This window comes from Mus pahari, chromosome 21 (assembly GCF_900095145.1).
Source record: "Mus pahari chromosome 21, PAHARI_EIJ_v1.1, whole genome shotgun sequence".
Classification (NCBI taxonomy): Eukaryota; Metazoa; Chordata; class Mammalia; order Rodentia; family Muridae; genus Mus; species Mus pahari.
In genome coordinates, this window is record NC_034610.1 from 43,861,831 (window position 1) to 43,877,176 (window position 15,346).

General features: G+C 44.2%; 1 protein-coding gene across 1 annotated transcript in view; it reads left to right on the top strand.

The window, feature by feature from the left end:
* The first annotated feature begins 9,687 nt into the window (after positions 1 to 9,687).
* Bclaf1 (BCL2 associated transcription factor 1) overlaps positions 9,688 to 15,346 on the top strand; it is a 25,947-nt gene continuing 20,288 nt past the window's right edge. The window contains exons 1-2 of the mRNA XM_021221118.2: positions 9,688 to 9,775; positions 14,658 to 14,760. The gene's annotated coding sequence lies outside the window, so the exon portion shown is untranslated. The remainder of the gene's footprint in view (positions 9,776 to 14,657; positions 14,761 to 15,346) is intronic.

A 15,346-nucleotide genomic window follows, 5' to 3' on the forward strand; every position in this document is an offset into this window, starting at 1 on the left:
ATTCTCTCCTTCTCTCTGCCTTTCTCTGCCTCTGCTACCCTCTTAGCTCCCCTCCCCATGCCCTGAATAAACTCTATTCTATACTAAAAAGAAAAAAAAAAGAAAAAAGAAAAAAGAAAGAAAGAAAAGAAAAGAAAAGAAAAGAAAAGAAAAGAAAAGAAAAGAAAAGAAAAGAAAAAAAGAAAATGCTTCCATAAGATCATTTTCCTAATACATGACCGGGGTGGTGCCACCTCTGATCTCTGGGCTGAGGAAGCCATGAAGAGCAAGCCAGTAAGCAGCGCCCTCCACGGCTTCTGCATCAGCTCCTGCCTCCAGGTTCCAGGCCGTCCTGACTTCCTCCAATGACGGGCTATGATGTAGAAGTGTAAGCCAAGCCGGGGTGGTGGTTACACTTAAAGGTGATGCACGCCTTTAATCCCAGCACTCAGGAGGCAGAGGCAGAGGCAGGCGGATTTCTGAGTTCGAGGCCAGCCTGGTCTATAGATCCCAGGACAGCCAGGGCTACACAGAGAAACCCTGTCTCGAAAAAACAAACAAAAAAGAAAGAAAGAAAGAAAGAGAAAAAGAAACCCTCAGATAGCCACCAGTTTGGAACCAAGTGTTCAAATACTTGAGTCTATGGATGGAACATTTCTTATTTAGAGTGTCACAGCAAGTTAGTGACATAATATGCTATGCTCTATAGCCTCATCACAAAGTATCTCCTGGTTTCTGTAGGTTAGGAATCTAAAACCGAAAAAAGAAAACAAAACAAAACAAAAAGGAATCTAAAAACGGCCTACCGAGGTAGTTTGGATAGAAACTCTCACTCAGTGTTAAGCAAGGTGACAAACAGTTGTTCAATGATCTGGAGAGAAAATGATTGAGAAAAAGCTATCCGCAGGCCTAAGTTCTTTGTCATCTTGAGCTATCCACAGACTTGCTCTGTGACAGGGCAGCTGACCGCTCAGTACCGCCGCCAAGTGTTCTGAGTGAGGGCACAGAACCCACTGAAGTTTATAAGCTTGTCTGTAAAATAACGTCTGTAGTCACTACCGCAATGTTCTGTACGCTGCAAGGGGATACCCAAGGCTGTGCGTGCCTGGGAGCTGAAATGGCAGGGGCTCTCTTGAGGGCTGCTGCCCACAAAGTGACTGTGACGTAGGCGTGAAAGTGACTGTGACGTAGGCGTGAAAGTGAGATCTAGAAGCTGATCTGGTAAGACTTAGGAGGAAAGAGCGCTATGCACTGGGAGCCGGAGCACGCGCGGCTCAGTGGGTAAAGAAGCTTGCGCCTCTTCCGTGGGGCCTGAGTTGGGTCCCCAGCATCCACAGTGAACAACTCACAACTGTCTGTAACTCCAGCCCCAGGGGACCTGATGCCTTCTTCTTACCTCTGCAGGTACCCCACTCCAGCCCCAGCCATGCACCCACAGGTGCTCATACCCACGGGCAAACACGCAAATACATACGGATGAAGAAAATGCTAAGTATAAGTTATTTTAAAAAGTAATCCGCCAGTGCGTGGTGGTGCACACCTTTAATCCCAGCAGTTGGGAGGCAGAGGCAGGCAGATTTCTGAGTTCGAGGCCAGCCTGGTCTACAAAGTGAGTTCCAGGACAGCCAGGGCTACACAGAGAAACCCTGTCTTGAAAAACCAAAAAAAGCCGGGCGTGGTGGCACACGCCTTTAATCACAGCACTCGGGAGGCAGAGGCAGGTGGATTTCTGAGTTCGAGGCCAGCCTGATCTACAGAGTGAGTTCCAGGACAGCCAGGGCTATACAGAGAAACCCTGTCTCGAAAAACCAAAAAAAAAAAAAAAAAGTAATCCGATTCTTTTTATTTCGTTTTCTTTCTTTCTTTCTTTCTTTCTTTCTTTCTTTCTTTCTTTCTTTCTTTCTTTCTTTCTTTTTTCTTTCTTTTTTTTTATTGCATTTGAGGTCGGGGAGGTCTACCTTAGCAGCCTAGGCTGGCCTGGAACTTACGTAGGCAAAGCTTACTCTTGGCAGTCTTCCTGACTCAGCCTCTCAAGGGCTAGGATGACAGAACTCACCTATCAAGGCTGGCTATCTCTTGCTTTTTTGATACAGGACCTCAGTATGTATGTAACACAGGCTGGTATTGAACTCATGATCTTCCTGCTTCAGCTTCTCAAGGGCTGGAATTACATGTGTGCACAATGAAATATTGCATTATAAATAATTCTGTGATAGAACTGTAAATGTAGTAATTATTTATTAAGACGTCTGGATCCAGGCAGTGTTGGCGCACACCTTTGATCATCCCAGATTTGGGAGGCAGAAGTAAGCAGATCTGAGTTGAAGGCCAGACTGGTCTATAGATTGAGTTCCAGAATAGCCTGGGCTACACAGAGAAACTGTCTTGAAAAAAAAAAAAAAAAAAAAAAAAAAAAAACCTGCCCCTAACCCCAAACCCATTTTTGACTTTTGGGCTGGGGTGTGGCTTGCTTGGTAGGATAGTGGATGACACTTTGGGTCTGAATCCCCCCACATAAAACTCTAGTCCCTGCACTCTGGAGGCGGAGACAGGAGCATACCTATACTTCAAGGTCAGCTTCAACTACATACAAATTTTGAGACTAGCCTGGACTATATCTAAAAAAATTGTGTCTTCTACTTGTTAACATCACAAATATTGCTAATATTTCTGTGTATCTCTGCCTAGAATCATAGTTAAGGCATGTCACAAATTTTGGCTTGTTATCAAGGATGGATGCAACTTCGCCAATACAAATACACTAATAACATCACATGGACACCATTGTATATCCGTGGCTACTTTGCCTGTTGATGAACTTTTTAACTCTGTCCATGGACTCTGTGAGATCACGAGATGGCTTAGGGACAAGTCACTATGTGAAGAAAATATTTACCAAACTAATACAAGTACCTTGGAATGACAGAGAGAAAAGGGTTGTATTCCACACAGTTAATATATGCGTTTGTCTATTTGCTCTATCAGACTTCCCCAATACCGTGAATATTTACTGATTGATTAGTATCCCATTACTATTGACTTATCTTTGTTAGCAGTCCCCTCCTCTTGTCTCTACCTGTTCATGGATGTTGATACAGGGTCTTGCTATGTAACATAAGTAGGTCTTTTACTCCATCCTCCTGCCTCAGCTTCCTTAGTGCTGGGATCACAGACATGAGTCACCAAACTTGGCTTTAATATACATTTTTTTTTTTTTTGAGTCAGGGTTTCTCTGTATAGCCCTGGCTGTCCTGGAACTCACTTTGTAGACCAGGCTGGCCTCAACTCAGAAACCCGCCTGCCTCTGCCTCCCGAGTGCTGGGATTAAAGGTGTGCGCCACCACGCCCGGCTTTAATATACATTTTACATTAAAATTGCAACTTCAATGTTTTGTTAAGATTCCATGGGTGTGTAGTTGGCATGATGAAACATGTCATGCCACAAGTAGGTAATGAGCTGGTCTTAATTTATACCAAAGACACATGGGAACTAAATTATGTTTCTCCCAGTGACTTTTACTTTTTTGCTTTCAATTTTGCAGTGTATGTACCAGACAGTGCCAGATGGATTCCTACAACTAAACCATAAATGGCCAAAATTAAGTATTTGTGTAGCTCCTGTTTCGGGACAAATTTTAGGCCTGTGAATGGACTTGTGGGCAACACAGCCATCCATGTGCCACTGCCAGGGTCTCTTCCTGAATGAGAACAAATGCACAGAATTTGGCGAGCTGAAGGAGCTGTCAAATTGGGGGCACCTGTCAAAACAGCCACAACTCCTTTTCAGTCTTGAAGTACCACTGCAGAAGCTGTCCACAGTAGGGAGGTCCCCTCTCTACCCCCACCCCCCCACAACCCCCCCATGCCAAGCAGCTCAGCGATGGAGCCTCAGCCAAAGCTGCCTGCAGCCAGGAAGGTCTTTCCATTCTAATCCGTGGACCCAATGAAGGGAAGAGGGGGTGGAAAAAACTCACCAATCCTTGAGCAGGAAAACCCATCAATCGAGCTTCCCACAAAGCCCCACCAATCATTGAACAGAAAAGCTCCCCCCTCTCCAATTCCTGAACAGGAAGTCCCGCCAATCCCTCATTCTGGAAATCTCTGCCCTGAAAAGTTCAGCCTCCTAAGAAATCCTCTCTAAGCCTTGCCCTGTGCCCAGTTCCCTGTTGTCCACGCAGGGGAGCAGAGGCAGCCACCACTGGGTCCGCCCCTCTTCCTCCTGGGTCTGTCTATCCAGTAAATGTTGTTTTTTATGACGTTCGCTGCCTGCTGTGACTTTCTCATTGGAAGAAGCCAAGAAGCAATGAAGGAGCAGAGGCGAGGCTCTTGAGCTCTGCTGGGGATCCCCTCCCTGGGAGCTACAATGCCTCTTGGTGAAGATACTGCCTCTCAGAGCTGTGTGGTTCCTGGGTTCCATAGTCCCAGGGTACTTTTCCATAAGAGCAGGAAGACATACTGCAAAGCTACACTTTCTTTCGTGTATTAAGAGAACAGTGGGGACTGGAGAGATGGCTCAGCAATTAAGACTGCTCTTCTGAAGGTTGTGAGTTCAAATCCCAGCAACCACATGATGGCTCATAACCATCTGTATACCTATATATTCATATACATAAAATAAATCAATTTTTTAAAAAAGGAGAGAGAACAGTGGCATAAGGCTGGTGGGAGAATTCAGTTGGTTGGGTGTGTGCCTAGCACATACAAAGCCCTGGGTTCAGTCCAGAGCACTAAGGGTGTGGCAGGTGTGACGACACTCAAAGCCATGTCGGCCCCACAGAGAGTTCCAGGCTAGAAACAAGAAACTGTCTCAAAAATGAATCACTGTACACATTTTACAAAAATGTTTGAAATTTAAAAAAAAAATTTCTACAGTCGAATTAAAATATTGATAAGCCAGATACCAATACAACAAATTTTATTTTATTTTTAAAGAGTCTCACTGTGTAGCTTTGACTGTCCTTGAACTCACTCTGTAGACCAGGCTACATTCAGAGATCACTCTGCCTCTGCCTCCTGAGTGCTGGGATTAAAACTTTGTGGGTTTACAATTAGCTGTTTAATCCCACTTTTAATCTTGAAAATGTTTCCTAATCAACAAAACAGATAATAATGACATTTACCTGGTGATCATGTATGTAACAAAACAATGTTGAGAAATGGCTTGCACATTACTCTAGTTTTTTGGTTTGTTTGGTTGGTTTTTCGAGACAGGATTTCTCTGTGTAGCCCTGGCTGTCCTAGAACTTGCTCTGTAGATAGGCTGGCCTTGAACTCACAGAGATTGCCCCTGCCTCTGCCCCTGCCCCTGTCCCTGCCCTTGCCCCTGCCTCTTGAGTGCTGGAACTAAAGACATGTGACACCACCACCTGACTATGTATGCCTTTTATGTTCAGTAATTTTCATTTTTAACTATTTTCAAGGTATAGAATGAGTTCATAATTTTCTGATTATTCTATGTTAAGATGATTTTTTTTCCCACTTTTATATTTACTCCCATGGTTCACGGAGTTTTTCTTTGCTTGTTTTTAGTCTTTTATTTTTAAAGTAATACTTACCAAAGGATTATGAATTAATTGGGAAGGGCTCTACATTTTTTTCAATTTTATTCGATATTTCTTCATTTACATTTCAAATGCTATCCTGAAACCTATACCCCCCCCCCGCCTGCTCCCCTACCCACCNACTCCCACTTCTTGGCCCTGGTGTTCCCCTGTACTGGGGCATATAAAGTTTGCAAGACCAAGGGGCCTCTCTTCCCAATGATGGCCCATTAGGCCATCTTCTGCTACATATGCAGCTAGAGACATGAGCTCTGGGGGTACTGGTTAGTTCATACTGTTGTTCCACCTATAGGGTTGCAGATCCCTTCAGCTCCTTGGGTACTTTCTCTAGCTCCTCCATTAGGGGCCCTGTGTTCCATCCAATAGATGACTGTGAACATCCACTTCTGTATTGCCTTACATTGAAAATTCATCTTAAATCAAGAAAAACATATATTGAAGCAAACTCATGGTTGGTTTGTATCCCTGGCTAATCCACTATTATTTGCTATTTAGGTCAGGCTGGCTTTGAGGTCATGGGAATACCCCTGCCTCATCCTCTTGAGAACTGAGATTATAGGAATGTACCACCATGCACAGAGATGTTTGTTACAAGAGTAAACCATGCTGGCCTGAGACCTTACCATACACTTTAATTTCCCATGCATCCTTCTGCAACTTCGTGTGTTTCCTACCACTGTGACCTGAATCTGGGAGCTGGTTTTCCCTTCTGAGAATTATGGGTGGTTTGTGTAAACTTTATACTACCTTCTACCAGCTAGTTCTTGCTTCCTTAGCCAGTGGCATTTGCTCAGGCACTGCCTTTCTCCCACTCTTAGTTCTGTGAGCTACACTCATCCCTGCAAGCTAGATTTTGAGTTTCAGAAGCAGAAATGCTTTGTTCTGTTTTCGAACCCTCTTGTGATGACTAGTCTTGGTTGTCAACTTGACTACACCTGGACTTACATTTAAGACTGGAGGGCACAGCACTGAGGGATTGCTCAGGCTGAAGTAGGAAGATCCACTTTGAACCTGAATCTTGAGGTCGGAATGCACGTACGTGCCTTTAAATTGGCCCATACCTTCTGCTGGGAGCCTTGATAAGGACTTGGAAGAGGGAAGCCTTTGTTCTTTGCCTGCTTTCTTTTGCTTTGCTGGCAAGCCCATTCCTTCCCTGGCATTAGTGCCCACTTCTTCGGCATTCCAGCATCTACTGAAGATAGCTAGCCTCGTGGACTGACCAACTTCTGGGACTTTCTGTTCATAGCCAGTCATTGCTGAACTAGGTAGACCACAGCCTGTAAGCCATTCTAATATATGTATCACACACACACACACACGTACCACACTTCACTTAAGTTCTGGTACTCTGGAGAACCCTAATGCACTTCTAACACACAGTTAACAGGTTTCAGTAAATCACTGGTTCTCCAATGTTTATGCTAACCCCTGGAGATTTTGTCTCTTAAGTGTGTGGAGAGACTGACACATGCACTTTTCTGTGCTGGGGAGTGAATCTAGGGCCTAGCACATGTTAGGCATGTGCTCTGCCACCGAGTCATATTCCTAGCCCGGTGACCTTATAAAATAATAGGGTTATTCTCATAAGGTCAGTCTTGAAGTGTATCATATTCTAAGAGAAATTATTAGGGTTCGTTAATATCAATGGTCACTTATGGACTAGGCTGAAAAGTTTTTTTTTTTTTTTTTGAGACAGGGTTTCGCTGTCTAGCCCTGGCTGTCCTGGAACTCGCTTTGTAGACCAGGCTGGCCTTGAACTCAGAAATCTGCCTGCCTCTGCCTCCCAAGTGCTGGGATTAAAGGTATGTGCCACCACGCCCAGCTCTGAAAAGTTTTTGAGACAGGGTCTCATGGAACTCAGGTTATCTACAAACTTGTGTAGTTGATGCACAGACACTAAAAACAAAAATCCACTAACTTAATAGTCATAAAACATTATTGCAGCATTCACTTGTGTATTAGTAAGGTTGGCAACTTTACAATCTATATTTCTTCTTGGAAAATTTTCTATTTTTAGGAAATGCCCAACTTTCCATTTGGATCTTTGCACCTATGATCATTTATGGTGGCATTTCAGGCTTGGAAAAATCAAACAACAAAATGAATATCTATTAAACAAGAACCTTGAAACTTGGTTTAAAAAATATATCACATATAGAGCTAGTTCATCTTTTCTTTAAAAAAATTCACATACATTTGCCTAAGTATATTTTATGCTGGTTATATGCTACAACTCCCTGTAGAGGTCAAAGGACAACCTTTAGGAATCTGCCCTGTCCTCTGCTGTGAAGTTTTCGCCAGAGAAGACTGCTTGGACACGGGTTTAAGGTCATGGAAAGTCTATTAGCTGTCTGAGTGTTCCAGATCCGAGTGTGTAGTCCTTGGCCTTGCTCAGGGCGAGAAGTACAAAAACCCTGTTCTGGGTTGACACACTTCAGTTAACTAGAAGCGGACTGCGGATGCTGAAACACACATTAGCACAGGTAAACTCCCCAGACTATAGGTTAGGTTTGCTTCATTGTGGCAGATAGGCTTGCCTGCCTGCCTGCTGAGTTTTACAGCCTGAATGGTACTTTCATCATGGAGTGAGTTGTCTTGGGCCCTGTTACACTTCTGCCATAAAGGTCCCAGGGATTGAACTCAGGTTGTATTGGGCTTGGGAACGGCTCCTTTACCGACCGAGTTCCTTTCGGGAGGCCCAACCTGTTCGTTAGACATCCATTTATTTATTTGTTCCAATGTCTTCCTTCTTGGTAACACATTGACTTATTTGAGGTCAAAGTTAGGTTAGGAAGGTGTACTTCTGTGGCTGCACAATTGTGTGGCACGTACCAGGCAGGTTCCAGGTTCAGTGCCTAGCTCAGGGGATTCAACGACCGAAAAATTAGATTGTCTTAGATGAAAAGATAACTTTCCAACATGTACTAGAATTGCACAGGACTTAATAGCTTCGAAGTGATTAGATTTTGGTATTTTGAATAGATCAAGAGCTATTGGCCCCTGCTGTCTCATTAATATAAAATAGGAGAGTTGTGCTGTCTTTTTGCTTCATGTAAATACAGTTCACTTACTTGACAAGTATTTTCTGAGCTCCTACTTTGTTTGTTTTAGACCTACCAGGGTCCCGCATACAGTGCAAATCATAGCTTCCACCATGAGAGTGGGAGCTGGGTGCGGAGCAGATTGCCCAATTAAAATACAGTCAAAATCAGGATTCATTGGACAGTCAGGCACTTCCACTGTGGAGTGATCTGGATTGTGAGGACAGACTGCCCTGAACAAGGTTAAAGATCAGAATCAAACTCTAATGCTGAACTTAACTGATAGGCTGCTAATTACAACTTTGAAATCCTTCAAGGAATTTAACGTTGTCCTAAAACATCAGACCGTAATAAGGGCTTTAGTCTTTTGAGTGGTCCCGCTTTGGTAAGAACAGCAGGTAGTCTGAAGGTCTGCGATTTGCTTCAATTCAATCCTGGCTTTCTCCTTTATACTCTCGATTCTGGCAGGTCCGGTCGGGGCGTGAGGTTTCCGGATCCGAACGAAAACTCTGAGAAAGCCTCAGGGGCCAGGCTCTGGCGTCCGGGAAGTTAGGAGCCATCCCGTGGCGCAGTAGCCTAGACGACCCAAGTCTCACGATCGGCCCGGGGGCGGAGTTCAGCCGAAGCCACTCGGCAGAGTCTGCCCTTTAACGGTCACGTTAGGCGTCAGCGGGACGGCGCTTCCGGGCAGACGCAGCTCTGCGTCGTCGGTTTCCCGGCCTTCTCCTCAGTGAGAGAGTGCTTCTGGTGCGCTCCGGGCCGCCGCCTCGGAAGGAGCCAGGCTCGCTACCTGCAGCTCCGAAGTCGGGAGCCATCAGTCTCGAGTCTCCGTCTAACAAAGCCGAGCCGCCCCGGAGAAGAAGGCAGCCCAGCCCTCCGGGGCCCCGGCTCCGCCCTCGCCCCGCCCCCTTGCCGGCTACCCCTCGCGAGACCCGGGCCACGGGACTTCCCAGAAAGCCTCGGGCTACCCTCCGCCGCGGTTCTCGCGCGGCGCCTGGGCGGGGCCGGTGGGCGGGGTCCGTTTGGCGATTTAGCGGCCTCGAAGGCCACGCCCCAAGTCGGAAGTGACGGAGCCGAGCTAGCGCGACGAGGCGGCCTCTATGGTCTTCTTCTCCTTCTGGCGTCGGGCAATGGCCGCGGTGTAGTCACCACGGAGGTAGAACCCCGCACGCACATCGTGCTCCGGCGCGTCAGGTAGGCCTCGGCGCCGCATTCGAGTCCCTCCTCAGGAGAAAGCCGAGGCGACGGGGCGGTTGGGACGCGTGGTGACGGGTCGGCGGCGAGAACGGGGACCCCCCCACCCCGAGCCGGAGCCGTTACTCGCGCGGTTTTTTTTCCCCTCGTTCCCTCGGGGTGTGGAAGGCGCCGCGGGCCGCCGGAGTGGGGGATGGGGAGCCGCGCTACCAGCGAGCCGGGCCGCGAACCTGGCTCGGGGCCGGAGCCCCGGAGGGAGGCCTGCGCCTGCGCCTGCGCCTGCGCAAGCCGCCCTCCGACCCTCCCCCCCCCCACGGCCTCCGCCGGGACTCCTGCGCGCGCCCGGCCCAGGGCTCTGCGCACGCGTGCTTTTCCCTCCCTTTCTTCCCCTGCCCATGGCAACGCCGCCGCGTGTGTGTTTTTTGCGGAGCCTTGCTCGTCGTTGGCCTTGAGGGGGCGGCGTCTTCCTTCCTGGTCCGAGCCTTCGGGGGGGGGGCTCGGAGGAGATCACGGGGAGCGGCGACAAAGTGAAGCGAGCGGAATCAGCCCCGTCGTGCGTGGCGTGGCGGTTAAGCCGCCGTCCTCGCCTCTATGGGGTGCATACGTCGGTTTAGGCCCGGTTTAATCAGATGGAGGCTTTCGATCTGTTGCTTGTAGCCGACCGGCGGGCACCCGGGTGTTGGCGCCCAAGTTTTTCGTTTTGGCTCCCTACCAACTCCCTGTTGTAGAGGATCGGTAGGTGCGATCAGTAGGTGCGTAGTTCCCGTTTCTAGCGGGATTCGAGTCTGAAAGGGTGCGACTGACAAGGGCCCTTTTCAGTAATCCAAGCGCTGACATAACTTTTTTTTTTTTTTTTTTGGTAAGAGTTGGCACACTTTAGAAATGGAGGATATTGGCAGCGGTGATTGGTGGAGTAAATGGGTGAAGTAAGAAGGTTATAGTTCTGTCACCCAGTGCTGGCCTTGAACTCCCAGTTAATCTCCTGCCTTAGCTTCGGGAGTGGTGGGATAATAGTTTTTTTCATCATTTTTTCGGACCCCTGCTGAGTTTTAAGATTTGTTTTCTTGGTCTAGGGAGTGACAAGAATATTGGATTTCTGTATCCCAGACGATCTTATCTTGGGCCCAAGTGGCTTTGAACCACGGGTACTCCATGTATATGCGTGTTTGGGTTATACATGTGCAAATTCATGCCCAACATTTTAAGTTTATATAGTTAAAGTCGAGGACCTGTACTTTCTTCCTTTTGTTTAAATTTAAATTTTCTATTAGAATTGAAAAGGAAAAAAAGAACAGAAATTGAAAGCGAATATACCTAAAACTGTTAGTCACTTCAGACTCACATCCTGTTGGTACAGCGTATATATTTGTTTTATATTAAAAGGGAAGCATAGAACAAAATGTCTTGTCCTCACTGTGAGTTTGCATTCTAGATTAGCCCTAACTGGAATAGTTGGTACTGTTAGGCAATAAAGGACCTTTAAAGACTTACCAGTTTATTTGCATTTTTGTGTGTGATTCTAACCAAATTCAAGGTAGTGTGATGGGAAGTATGTCTCTAAAGTAGTTTATAGTAAATAACTGAGATTTCCAGTGTTGGAATAACAGGCTTCAGCCACCATACCCAGTGTATGTGGTGCTGAGAACCAAACCTGGGGCTTTGTGTGTGCTGGAAAGCTCTGTCAGCTGAGCATATCCCCTGTCCTAGAGTTGTTTTGTCTTAGAAAGCAGTAGTTCATTTGAGGACTTGAAAGCCGGTCTGAAAAAAGCACTGCCTTTTAGGCTAGTATCTAGTTGAATTTGTTGAAAAACTTACTAAGGTGCATTAGATTCTTTGTGATGTAAAAGCTTTTTCCAGTTATTTTTAGATCTTTTGATTGGTAATTCCCAGGAACTGTATTTGAAATCATTGATGGAATACGATCCACTATCTGAAATCAGCTGTGTAATTTTTATGATTGGTTAATGAGAGAATCTAGAAGACCAGTATATCTCTGGGTAGCAATTGTACTGGTTAATAAGAGAATCTAGAAGATCAGTGTATCTCTGAGTAGTAATTGTAAGTGATTGTGGTTAGAGGATATGGGTTTGTGTGTTATGGTGTCTAGCTTCTTCATCTTAAAAATACTGAGTATTGGAGTTATAGGCATTTAATATTTTTGACCCTAGATTGGAAATAAGTCTGATTGTGAACTTCATAAGTAATAGTACTGATCTGAACTTATAATGTCTTAGGACTTTTTTTTTTTAGATGTATTTATTATATGTAAGTACATTGTAGCTGTCTTCATACACTCCAAAAGAGGGCACCAGATCTAGTTACAGATGGTTGTGAGCCACCATGTGGTTGATGGGAATTGAACTCAGAACCTTTGGAAGAGCCCTTAACTCTGAGCCATCTCTCCAGCTCCCAACTTTTTTTTTTAAGGTTCATTTTATGTATATGAGTACACTGTTGATGTCTTCCTACACACCAAAAGAGGGCATGAGATCCCGTTACAGATGTTGGAAATTGAACTCGGGACCTTTGGAAGAGCAGTCAGTGCTCTTAACTGCTGAACCATCTCTCCAACCCAGTTTAGGGCTTTCTAACCGATTTAACGTCACTAATGAGTATTAGCTACGGTGTGTTTTTCTATTTTAAAAGATGTGATGGCAGTAATTTGCTTTAAATTTGGGTGCTAATATTGCTAAATGAAGACTTATGTTTGAAATTATAAGCCAAAGAATCTACTTTGGACAGCTTTGTGTTAGTTTTTTGTTTTTATTTGTTTTGAGACAGATCTAATTGATTAGCCGTAGCTAACTTAGAACCTTCTATATAGACTGAACTGGTCTTGAACTTGTTGAAATACCCTTGTCTCTGCCTTCTGCATCCTGACACAAGAGGCTGGATTTATAGATGTGATACAGTGCCTTTTAAATTTTTTTTTTTTCCTTTTTAATTTTTTGAGGTAACCCAGGCTTAGGAAGCATTTGTCACCACGCTTGAAGTCCCTTGTTTTCTAGCCACTCTTACACATCATTCCAAAAAAAGGTTCTAAGATATTTATGGATTCATTCATTCATTCATTCATTTGGCTTTTTGAGGCAGGGTTTCTCTGTGTAGCTGTGGTTGTCCTGGGACTCACTCTGTAGATCAGGCTGGCTTCCAACTCTGAGATCTGCCCAACAGAGAAAGTTTGGCATTTAAACTTTAATACTTGAGTTTTAGCCATGTAAGGCACTTGTTAGTGTAGTGCACAAAATACTGGCATTTTTTCTTGAGATTTCAGTCAAATTCTGGATCAAACTTCCTATAGTCTGTGACTGTATACCCTAAAAATCACAAACACATCTTTCTGTTTTGCCCCCAACATGTCCATCTCCCAAATGCTGTTAGAATTTGGGGTTTCCATTTAGGTTTTCTTTCTTTGGTGTTCTTCTTTTTTTATTTTTATTTTGTATTTATTTTTTTGTGCCAAAGTCCACTTGAGGTTGGCTTTGGTTTCACAGCTTTGTAAAATTTCCCAGTTGAAGGGCAGTAACTAAGGGATATTATTATTGATTGACATGTTTAATTTTAACTCTCCGTTCTTTGTATTCTAAAATAGCATTTATAAATTTGATCATTACATAGATTTATGTATTTTTATTTATGAATACTTTGAGTGCTAGCCTGTTAATGTCAGCTATATATTCTTGTTTAATTTCTGTTCTTACTGCTTTTGATCTTTACATATATCTGATAATCTCTGAATATTATTTGCAGTGTTGTAACCTTTTCAGCATTGATAACTGCATAACATTTAATTTATTTGCATAGTAATGACCAACTAACTTAGGAGTATTAATTCCCTATAGACTTGTGTCCAGGCTGACCTCGAACTCAGAAATCCGCCTGCCTCTGCCTCCCAAGTGCTGGGATTAAAGGCGTGCGCCACCACCTCCTGGCTGCGGCCTATTTCTTAGATGGTTCATCAGATACTCGTGTAAGATTGTTTCTTAGGTTCATCAGATCCTTGTGTAAGACTGTTTTTGTTACTGTGGTTGCAGTTGAAGGAATTCTTAAAAGTTGGTTTTAGATAAAAGAAAGTTTTAAGAAAATGGGCAGAGTATTAAGCTGTTATAGGTGTTAGAAAATACAGCATTTTGAATATTGGCTGCAGGCTGTAATGACATTTGTTCTGAAAAGGTCAGGTGACTGCAGTTAAAATTCAGGTATCAGTTACATGATACTCTGCTGTGTTGTGACTAGAAAGTTTTTTTTTTCCTTTTTTTGACAGTTGTGTGGGATCTCTTGTAGCCTAGGAGCTCCAAACTCACTGTATAACTGAGGATGAACTTGGACTGATTCTCTGCCTTTTTGCCCTAATTTGTGGATTATAGGTGTTATTGTTAGTTTACTTATTTTATTTTATGTTTGTCTGCATGTAGGTCTGCTTGTTGCTTTTGGAGGTCTGAAGAGGGTGTCAGATCCCTTAGAACTGGAGATTGGGGAGTTGGGCGCTGTGAATGATCATTTGGGTTCTGAGAATTGAACAGTCCCAGCAGAGAATAGCAGCTAGTGCACTTAACCGATGAGCCATATCTCTGGCCTCTTTTGTCACATAGGCTGTTGCTACATCATAGCTCATGCTAAACTCAAGATCACCATTCTCCTGTTCAGCTTTGCAAGTGCTAGGACTGTCTGTCACCATGACCTCCTTAGTTAAATTGTTATGATCAGACGCTTATTGTTTCCCAAGTCAGGCGAGGTACATGCCTATAATTTCAGTACCGGAGAGATCAAAGTCAGTCTAGGTTACATAATTTATTGGTATACCCAATATATGTATTATAACCAATGCATATCTGGTTTACCATAAACTCAAACTCCTTTTTTTTTATTTAATTTTTGCTAGGATTTGAATTTAGAGTTTAGTTTCCCATAACATTCTCTACAAGAAGAATCTTAGCAGTATCTCAAAGACATCACTGACTTCTGGATCCTGCATAAAGCCCAAGGTAAAAGACATTTATGTTCTCTAGGTTTTACTTGTGACTAAATTGAGAAACTTGACTGTCGACCTGAATCAGATGAAGTGATTAAGAGTGTTGTAAACTGACCGTGGAGGTGGCTCAGGAAGTAGGGTTCTTGCCTAATGAACACAAGGCCTTGGGTTCAACCCCAGGTACCCTGGGGGCATTTCTTTTTTTCCTTTTTTTTCTTTTTTCTTTTGGTTGGGAGTGTGTTACCTTCTGTAAACTCAGATTTTGAGTTAGTTTTAAGAAAAAAAAACTTTTTTTTCATTTCATTGTATATTACCTTTTCCCTACTTCTATAAATGTTTTGTAAGAAGGCTTGGGACACAAAATGCCATTTAGAAACAAAACAACCACCACTGCCCTCCTTTGAGCAAGGTCTTGCTGTGGAGCCCTAATGAGGACCTGGTACTGGATGACACTCCTTTCTCATTGTGCCCAAGTCATTTACTTAACTTAGTTTATTTTGATGATTTTGTTGGGACTATAACCCTGGCTGTCCTAGAACTCACTATGTAGACCAGGGTAGCCTTGAACTCAGGGATCCAGTTGCTTCTGTGTTCCAAGT